A 10,089-nucleotide genomic window follows, 5' to 3' on the forward strand; every position below is an offset into this window, starting at 1 on the left:
TTTTGGAACAGAGGAGGGGACAGGTTCCACAGTGGCATTCTCTCTGATGAAGAAGGAGGCACTTGAATGTCAGCCTGGAGTTCAGATATTAATTATGCCAGAGAATAGCTGTGGTACCTTTAGCAAAAGAGGTGAACCTTCTTGCCATCAAGTTTTTAGTCTGTCGGATGGAGATGAGATGGAGGTGGCTGGGCTTGTAGGTGAATTAAATGAAATAACCAGCTCACAGTAGGTCGGCAGCATGGTGGCTGGCACGCGGCAACTGCCCAATCAAGACAGGTGGCCTCCTCATCCGTCTTCCCAATTCTGTACTAAGGATGTCAACCTCTTTTTCCCTTCACATTGCATGAACCTGATGAGGTCCATTCCATTTTTGTGAATGGAAGTGTTCTAAAAGTTGACTCACCTTCAGTAAACCAAAAATTCTTATTCCAATGTCAGTTACTCCTGTTATCTGGTTTAAGAAATCCAGACTAGAGTCTTAATGCCGTTGCCTTTTAGAGGTGATGTGTGTCGTGGTTTTGTAACATTATCAACCTTGTCATGACCTCCACGGGCAGAAACGGCCAGCGAGTTTAAAGTTCTATAAGGAAAATCGGATGACTCTGAAGAAAATAAAAGGAGAGATACATTTTTTAAATAGGGTGGACAAGGATTTTGTTGGAAAGGAGTTTGTTGTTTACCTCAAGAGCTATAAAAAGACTTGTAAGTGTTTTCACTGGGGAGAGGGAGGCATGATTTGAGTTTTGCTGCAACATGGAAGATGGGTTTGAGATGGACTGGAATGGATGTGGGGACCATTGCATGCCCCCAGGTAAGATATGATGCAGCTCCAAAGAGGGTGTGACAGCGGATGTGGGGACAAGTGAACACACCCCACAGATACTTAGGAAGCGACAGCAACAAAACTTTGTAAGGGATTAGAAAGGAGATGAGGAATGACCTGCTGGGTCTTGGTTTTGGGAGGTAAATGATGGTGGGGCCATCGCATGTGATGGGATCACTGACAGAAGACCATGGTGGTCTCATTCTGGACAAGTATCACTTGGAGTCTTTGTTACCACCATCTTAAGTGACGCAAAGAATAAAACCAAAATGTAAATATCTTCGGATGAAATTTTACAGGAACCGATGCCGTGTTCAACATGGCAACAACTGTTTTCTTAGGAAATGAGTTTTATATGAGCGTGTTCATTTTATTCCTTGTAGAGTACCACGTATGTCTATGAACAAACGCATTTAAAATCATCTTTTGGAACAAATCTTGTTACTAAAGAGAGGACTACTCTGCTATGAGTATAATTGCTTCTAAAATGTCTACTTGCAGACAGACTTGTATAAGCCATCATTAATTCTTTGTATAATTAATGTATAAAATGCAGAGTTTCTATTAATGGAAAAGAAACTCAAGCATCACACCGATTATATCAATAACATGCATTTGTAACCACATACTGTAGATAACTGTAAAAGCTACACTTTATTACATTAATAAAACGTAAGAACTCCTGAAGCGACCCGGAGAAGGGCAGCAACCACACTATTAGGGCTCACTGCTTCATCAGTTAGGAGTCTGTCGAATCGCCGGGAGCTGGTTAGTAACACTCGAAGTGCATTGGGGAAACTTCCCCCCCCATAAAATAATGAGCATTTATTTTTCAAAAATTGCAGGTTGGGGGAATAGTATGCTATGTAAGAGTAACAACGCAAAGATAAAAATCAAACCCAATGAGAACAAAAATGGAATGGGAGAACTTCTTGTTCCCCTAGATGGACCGAGCGATCAGGTTCTGCCACCATAGATGTGAAAAACAGCTTACTCCCCAAGCGTGCTGCAGAGACAAGGGGAACTCATAAAGGGAGTGTTAATTTCATGGAGGGAAAGTGTATAGGGTTCCGAGTGTTCCTGGGTTAATACCTTGGTCACACTGACAGGTAAGAAAACCAGGGTGTTGGACTGACTGGTCCAATCGATATCTCTTTAGGTGTCTGCCAATCACTCCATTAGGGAGCAAGACTGGGTGGATTAGTTCAAGCAGCTTCTCAGATGCTGTAAGGACTCGGCCAGTCTCTCTTCCCTAGGTAGGAAATGGGAGAATGGCTTCATTTTGAGAAGGATCAGGGAGGCCTCCAGATCTGGAGGGCTCTGGGAAATGCTCAGAACAACTCAGAGGCAGCCGACCACTCTGCAAGTCGTGCTGCAGAAATACTCGTAGAAACACAGAAGACATTTCTAGAAACTAAATAAATAAACAGACTACGTGCACCAGACCACATCATGGGATCCAAAACTCAGCTGGGGGAGGATTTAAGATATCAACACTGGAAGTGTCAAAAGCATAATGTTTCTGTTGGCGATAGCCCCCAGAATTCCCAGCGAGTCCTTCGCATCGATGAACTTTGAAACGGAATCCAAACTTTCTCGGCCGCTGGGAAAAGTTTATTTATTTTTTTTCTTTTTCACACTACCTAGCAATTTTGAACTAAAAATCATTTGATGTCAAAATTTTTCTTCTGAATCTTGCATTCCAATCATCGTCTCCGAGTGTTCACTTTCTCCCATTTGACAGAAATTTTGTCACGGCGCAAAAAAGTGAGTTGCTCTCCTGAATGTGTAGTCTAGAAAGGGATACATGAATGGGCTTCCAGTTGTCCAGATTTGTCTACAAAAGTTTTTTGCGTGTGTGCTTTTTCCAGGAAGGGGTGTCCAGGGGTTTTGTAATATGCTCCAAAGGGTCTGTGAGTTCCCTTCCCGACATTGAAGAAACATTTACTGACCCTAACATAAAGACAACATACAATGGAGTTCTCTTTCCCTCTCCCCGTGATGTATTTCCTCATAAGGCCAAGAGGTGGCAGCATAAACACCAGCCTGCAGCTGTCCCATTTTCCTGACCAGACAGAGCTTTCAAGGGTAAGATGTAAGGATGTGAAAGCCTGTCTGCAACCTTGCTTTGGTTTGGACAGATTGTGGGGATGTGTCCCATCAAACCACTTTAAAATATTCCTGGAGGAGTGGACCGAGATGGAATGAGCAGTCCTGGGCTTTAAGGTCACATAACATTGAAAGACAACCTGTAGTATACTTTCGTTTGAGTCCTATGCCAGAAAGGCACACAGCTTGATCATTGATTGAATCAAAAGCACATACTTTAAATCGAATATGCTCTCCCCACCTGTGATTAGTACTTTATTTTACTACATAGTGTCATTGTTTATATACTATACAAACTGCCTTAAGAAATTACTGGGGCACCTAGCTGGCTCAGTTGGTAGAACATGCCACTCTTGATCATGGGGTCGTGAGTTCGAGCCCCATGTCAGGTGTAGAGATTACTTTAAAAATAAATAAGAATTAAAAAAAAAAAAAACTTAGTCTGAACAGAAAAATAGTTTATTTGAAGCAACACCAAAAGACCACTTTCAGTTCTACTCCTTGGGGGGTTGAAAATAACAGAAAAGGGGGAAGTTGTCTGACACATGCAGATTCAGATTTTTGTTTTGATAATTATCACTTTCATTTTCTGTGAAAGTATGAGAAGCACGATCTTTGCTACAAATTCTTAACCAGATGCACACTGGATAATTTCTCTACTTTAAACATATCTGGTCAATTTAAATACAAGCACTTTAGGTAGCCGATTCTGGGTGTTAGTATGGCTGAATACAATGAAATTTCTCAGGATAGACCCATGTGTTTAATGGTATATGTGATGTGATCCTAGTAATTCTTAGTGATGAAATTAAGCTCGTGCTTCTATCTTCAACAAGTCAAGCAACAAACCTTAAAAAGAAATCATTTGGTAGGCTTAGATGAAATATATTTTGCTTATTATTTCTATTCCCTTGAAAAGTTTCTATAAAATTTGTAATTATTAGGTAGCAGAGAGCAGATACGCCCAGTTCCTGGCTGTTCTGTGTGAGAGAAGATGATAGAAAGGGCCTGGTGGCATTTGACAAATATCAACAGACATAATGCAAATTTTGTGGGTGGAATAGAATTTAAGAAATATTTGCCAGCCTGTTTTGGTTCATTTTTCACAGTCCTGTTTAAACTGTGAGTCTCCCTTGAAATAGAAAATAATCTCCAGGGGTTAAACAAGAACTAAGTGTTCAGGGTATAAGTCCAGCTTTTCTCCGATGACAAGTAACTTTGAAAGGGCCATTAGTTGGTCAATTAATTAATCAATTGATTAGTATTTATGGAGCATCTATTTTTTGTCCAGTTTTCTGCTAAGTGTTGTGAAGACTACGAGACAAATGTAATGCATGATTTTTTAGTTATATTCATATTACCTTTCGTGCCTTAATATGCGAATGTGGGGGAAGAGAGTGCTATGTGGGATCCGTGGGTCAGTAGGGGTATAAAAGGGCACTTTGTCAAGTGTTTTAATGTAAATGCTTTCTTTCACTTTCTGAAGAATATCTGATTGAGAAGGACTAGATGCAACCCCTTTCATTTGTATGCCCCTCATTTCCTATTAGCCCAGCTGCTTGAAGCACCTGGAGTTCCTTTTATTTTTTAAAAGACTTATTTATCTGGGGCACCTGGGTGGCTCAGTTGGTTGAGCAGCTGCCTTTGGCTGGGGTCATGATCCAGGGACCTGGGATGGAGCCCCGCATTGGGCTCCCTGCTCAGGCGGGAGCCTGCTTCTCCTTCTCCCATTACTCACCCCCCCCCCCAACTTGTGCTCTCTGGCTCTCTCTCTCTCTGTCAAGTAAATAAATAAAATCTTTAAAAAAAAAAAAGACTTATTTAATTATTTTAGATAGAGAGTGAGAGAGTGCGCAAGGAGGGCCTCGAAGGGGCAGAGGGAGAGAGAGTCTTACACAGACTGGGTCCTGAGTGCGGCACCTGAGGCTGGCTGGGGGGGGGAGGGAGTTCAATCTCACCACCCCGAGGTCACAAACTGAGTGGAAACCAAGAGGCGGGTGCTTGATCACACCACCCAGGCGCCCCTGGAATTCCTTTTAGGACGTTTTCATTGAACACGAATTGGTCTAGATGGTCCACACTTTGTGGGGCTCTTCGGCTGCTGCTTTGACTGCCTTGTTCTCAAGGATGATGTTTGTTTGTGTGTTTTTGTCAGCTAGCTCTCCCTAAGGGATAGAGAATGCATGAGAGGCTTGTCAACTATGCAGATCTTCTGCTAGCACAGATCCTATTGGGGTACATGGTTATCTTTGGGGGCAATTGGGGGGGGTTAAGCAGTAGAACAAGTTTGGACTGGGTGGTCCTTTCTCCTGAGCACTGAATTCACTTCTAAGAGCACTGCGGGAGTCTATAGCTACCAGGACTATTTTTAAATACTCCCAGTGTGTTGGGACTGATGGAGAGGCTGACTCAACAAATATGGAATCTACCACACTTTGGATTATAGTTCCCATGGGATAAAAGGGATATTTCTGGAACCCTCGTATTCTGTGTAGTTTCAGGGTTCTCACACAGCCTCTAATCACCTATGTATTTAAGGCATGATTATTTTTTTAACACAGTGGATTTATGAAATTCACAAATAGCAATTAAGTTCAGATTCCTCTTTAAAGAAATTCTTATGCTGCAGCTTGACTTATCTCAGTTTTATCTGACCTATAATTATTCCATATATTAGATGGTCTCAATCACTAATTCCTAAAGTGTAATCCTAGAAATAAAAGTTCCACAGCCTATTAATAAGCCTTGTGTTAAAAAGGTTCCACATGCAAATAAATTTGAGAAATGCCTGTCTAAGCCAAGTTCAGCAGGTTTCTTGACGGTAAGACTTCATGTGATTTGTAAACCTTGGATGGGGAGAATGTGAGGCGTTCCCCAATTGCACTGGTCAACATTCCAGTGAGGGTCTTGCAGGACCCGTGTTCTAAGAACTTGCCTGTAGATTTGTTCATGTTTGAAAAGACTTTATCCAAGGAAAAGTGGACAAGTTTTATGAAGGAAAAGTAGACATAGGGAAGACAAGATTACCAAGGGGGTTATTTTGGAGATTTTTTAAAATAACCTAAGACCAAAAAGGCAACAGGCAGGTCTATGGTAGTGAATGAACATATTATAAGATAATACGTTTTACAATTATTTTTTAAAAGTGCATTGAGGATTGCAAATTGGTGAAAATATAAAGAGGCAGCTAAAATAATGCCATTCTCAGGCACAATTTAGTGTAAGCATCTCATTAAGATTCATGTTCTGAAAACGTTTCATTTCTAAAATAGGCTCGGGCCTTTTATGTATAATTTAACAACGGAAACCATAACAACAATAATGTATGGATAGGAAGAGTTTATCCTCTTGAACGAACAAATTAGGTCATCGTCAAGCAGTTTTATTTAATGGGAATCCCCGCGAGGTACTTTCATAGTGAGAAATGGCTCTTCTCCTGTTAGGAAAGAATGCTGAAAAACAATCTTCTCCTCCGTTTCACACAAGAACCAGAGTGTGCCACAAGAACTGGCAACGTATTAACTCCCCCCCCCCGCCCCCCGCCGCCCCCACCACACTGGTGTTGGCTTGCAGCATCCAATCCAGTCGTCTACGAGCAGCGAGCCCTTGTTCCAGGCAAGGCCAGATCTACAACCTCTCCACTCTGCAGCCGGGGCTAGGTCTGAGCGCTGGAAGAAAACAGCCCCTTCTCACTTGCTTTTTGCTCTGCGGTTCCAGCCGGATAAGTTCAGGAGACGTCCAGCAAGTCTCTGATTTGGGGCTTTTTAATGAGCGTCCATAATAAGATCATCGACCAAAAAGCGAGAACACTAAGTGTGCCTAAATGTAGGAATTCTTTCTGGTGAGGGTAATAATACAAAGGAAACGGAAGTTCTAATTCCGACTCCGCATAGGTGATGGGCGGCTGGTCTTAACATCTGCCGGGTGCAGAAGGCCAGAGTCTGGTGCTGGGAACGACCCTGGAGACCCACCTCCAACACCTTCCTCTTTCTCCGCGAGCCTGGGTCTGAAACAAGGGGAGGGGGATTTGCTGGTGATGGGTTTCTAGAGCACCACAGGAGGGAAATCCAGAACTTCCTTTGGAGACATCGTAACCTCTCTAACAGGTGCCATCGTCAGGATAGTAATGCTTTAAATGTGTAAATAAAAGTCACGCTACAGATAGCAGTGCCGGCAGCACCATGTACCTAATGGATTTCTGCAGTATGAACGCGATTCTTCCCAGGCAACCGCGTGTCAGATAAGCATCTGATCATTTTCGGTTTTCCTTTCGCGAGAGCTCGCCCCCCAGGGGGAGCTAACCCGCCCAGCGGAGCCAGCGGGGCGCGGCGGCTCCGGGGCTCCCTCCAGGGCCGGCGCCGCGGGGACCCTGCGGCCGGGAGGGCGCGGGGCTGCGCGGGCCCCGGAACCGCGGCGCGGAGGGGTTTCATCTAATATTGTTTCAACCTCTGGTGGTTTCAGCGGTTTTATTGGCAGGAAGATGCAGGCCGTAGCGCATTAGGGGCAAAGGCTTCGGATTGCGCTCACAGGGGAAACAATGGGCTGGAATTTGAGAAAACAAACCCAAGATGTTAATTAGACGCTAAGGCACTCGGGGCACTTTGCAAATATTAACATAGCCTACTTGCAAACTCCCGAGGGCTGGGACTTCGTTATTTGTTTGGTACGCTTTTTTATTTATAATGCATTGTGGTGTCATTTTGAGTTTTAAATCATTTCTCGAGAAAGTGTTTGGGGAACAAGGGTGATCAATAGAGAGAAGGGAAATTCTTTTTCCTTCATCTCACTGTGTTCCTTTCTTCGCATTTTGCAGACTTGCGTGGATCGCAGAGAAAACCATCTATTTTAAAGAGGAACAAGGCTGATCCCCCGTAAGTGATAAGTAAAATGGCACAGACTTGACAGAGGGTAGGGCTGCCTCTGATGGCTGTCCTTGACTGTTTCTGGTGTTGGAGGCACTGAATTCTTTATACGGTGTCATCCTTTCCACCACCTGGTGAGGGAGGTGGTGTTCTCACGGCGCTGCAGGTGGGGAAGGGTTCTCCGCCCCCCCTCCGCCCCCCGCAGGCTGACTGCGGAGGGGCCTTCAGACTCAGTCTCTCTGGCGGGGACCTCGCGGGGAGCCTGTGGCCGTCGGTGCCCTGAAGCGTGGGTCCGGAGCCTCAGCAGCCTGCCTTGGAAACCTTGGGCCGTGTGACTTTGAGCGGGTTATTTCCCCCGGCTCAGTTTCCGTCCATACCTAGCTCCTGGGTTTGCTGGAAGACTTGAGGCCGCTCACCCGGAGCCAGGCAGGGGCGGGGGCTCAAGGAGTCGAAGGAATGAATTCTTTATCTCCCAGTGGGTGGTGACTTCTGCCCCACAGCCTGCAAATATGCTGTCAAAACTGTAGTAAACAGGTAGTTGAATTAGTCGCTGAGTTTGGATGGGGAAAAGGTTCAAATCCTAGCTCTGCCCTGCTGACTGTGTGACCCTGCGGATGCCTCAGTTTCCTCCTATGTAAAATGAAGATAATAAGGTGGCCATGAGAATGAAGGGGCATGCTTGAGAAGCCCTTCACACGGAGGCATAGCACCTCCTGAGGGCAGAATCATTGTCTGATATTATTATTTCCTGCAGATACCAAAATGGAGCGTTTTCTCGTCCGGGTTCATGCGCTGGTGGTTCTGGAAGAGAACTGTTAGATTTCTGTCTTACTCTTCTGCTGTTTACACCTCGATTTCTTTTCCCGTTGACACTATTTCACTTTTTTTTTTCTTACTGATCCCAGATATTGTTTCATAATGTGCTTCTGCCTCTTTTTAGCCTGAGGGAGACACTGCACCCCTAACTCCTATTGCATTCTCACACATTATAGTGAGCCCTGCGCTATGGGGGTGTGTTGGGGGGGGTGAGAGGGGAGGATGCAGGGATCCAGACACCATAAAGAAGCTGGTCTGTCCTCAAGGAACTCCAAAAGAAAGATGAAAAGACAGGGAATAAGGATTAAAAACCCAAGGCAGGGGGCACATGGGTGGCTCAGTGGGTTAAGGCTCCTACTTTTTTTTTTTTTTTTTTTTACAGAAAGGAGAGACAGGTCGAGCACAAGCAGGGGGAGCTGCAGGCAGAGAGAGAAGCAGGCTCCCCCGCAGAGCAAGGAGTGGGATGGCAGACTATCCCAGGACCCTGGGATCATGACCTGAGCCAAAGGCAGACGCTTCACCAACTGAGCCACCCCAGCATCTCAAAGCCTCCTACTCTTGATTTCAGCTCAGGTCATCATCTTAGGGTTGTGAGATCAAGGCTTGCCTCCTGATCCGTGCTGGGCATGAAGCCTGCTTAAGATTCTCGCTTTCCCTTTCCTTCTGCCCCTACCCTCTAAAACATAAAGAAAATTAGAAGAAGAAGAAGAAGAAGAAGAAGAAGAAGAAGAAGGAGGAGGAGGAGGAGGAGGAGGAGGAGGAGGAGGAGGAGGAGGAGGAGAAGAAGAAAGAAGAAAAGAAAAGAGGAGAGGAGAGAAGAGAAAAGAAAAGAAAAAAGAAAAGAAAAGAAATCCAAGGCAGAAGGAGGTGAGTGCAGGTGAGGAGCTGGCCAGGTAGACTGTTCTAGGAGGTGTCAGAAGTGTGGTAGGATCTGGGATGGATAGACTCCCTGGAAGGATGGCTTGGAGAGAGAGAGACCCAGGAGAGAAGGCAACAGCAGCCTGAGCAAAACTGTGGAGGGGGGACAGTGAAAGGAGGGTTTGGGAAGGATATTTTCCTTTCAGAGATGGTCTAAAGGAGCCGTAAATGATGGAGCCAGGTCTGACGCTGAGTGAAGGGAACAGGTGGTGGGGGGTACCAGGAACAAGATGAGGTTTCCCAGGGTCGGATGAGGGTGAAGAGCAGTTTTATTAACGTTTTGGTAACGTGTGAGAGGTGAAAGGTAGGACATGGTGGCTGCCTGGGCTCTGGGTGGGGACTGATGTTCCAAAGGGCACCCAGGGGGCTGCTGGGATGCTACTCCCTCTGGGCTGTGGCCAAAGGGGTGATGACAAAAGGATGGGACAGTGAGAGAGTGAGGAGGGACTTGTGTTTTCATTGCTTTGGGGCTTCCTGTGCCCTGGAACCTATTTTCTCAGAGAAATGGTATTAGACAATGTGTCCAGGTTCTAAAGTGAACTCATAAAGCCCATTTAA

The 10,089-nt window shown here is 45.1% G+C and overlaps 1 long non-coding RNA gene across 1 annotated transcript; it reads left to right on the forward strand.

Moving 5' to 3' along the window:
• Window positions 1-7,273: 7,273 nt before the first annotated feature.
• Window positions 7,274-9,349, forward strand: LOC123785861 (uncharacterized). The gene is made up of 3 exons (XR_006777796.2): window positions 7,274-7,598; window positions 7,749-7,806; window positions 8,996-9,349. It is a non-coding gene; the product is annotated as an uncharacterized LOC123785861 (long non-coding RNA).
• The last annotated feature ends 740 nt before the right edge of the window (window positions 9,350-10,089 follow it).

This window comes from Ursus americanus, chromosome 2, assembly GCF_024610735.1.
Source record: "Ursus americanus isolate L20-20 chromosome 2, mUrsAme1.1.p, whole genome shotgun sequence".
NCBI lineage: Eukaryota > Metazoa > Chordata > Mammalia > Carnivora > Ursidae > Ursus > Ursus americanus.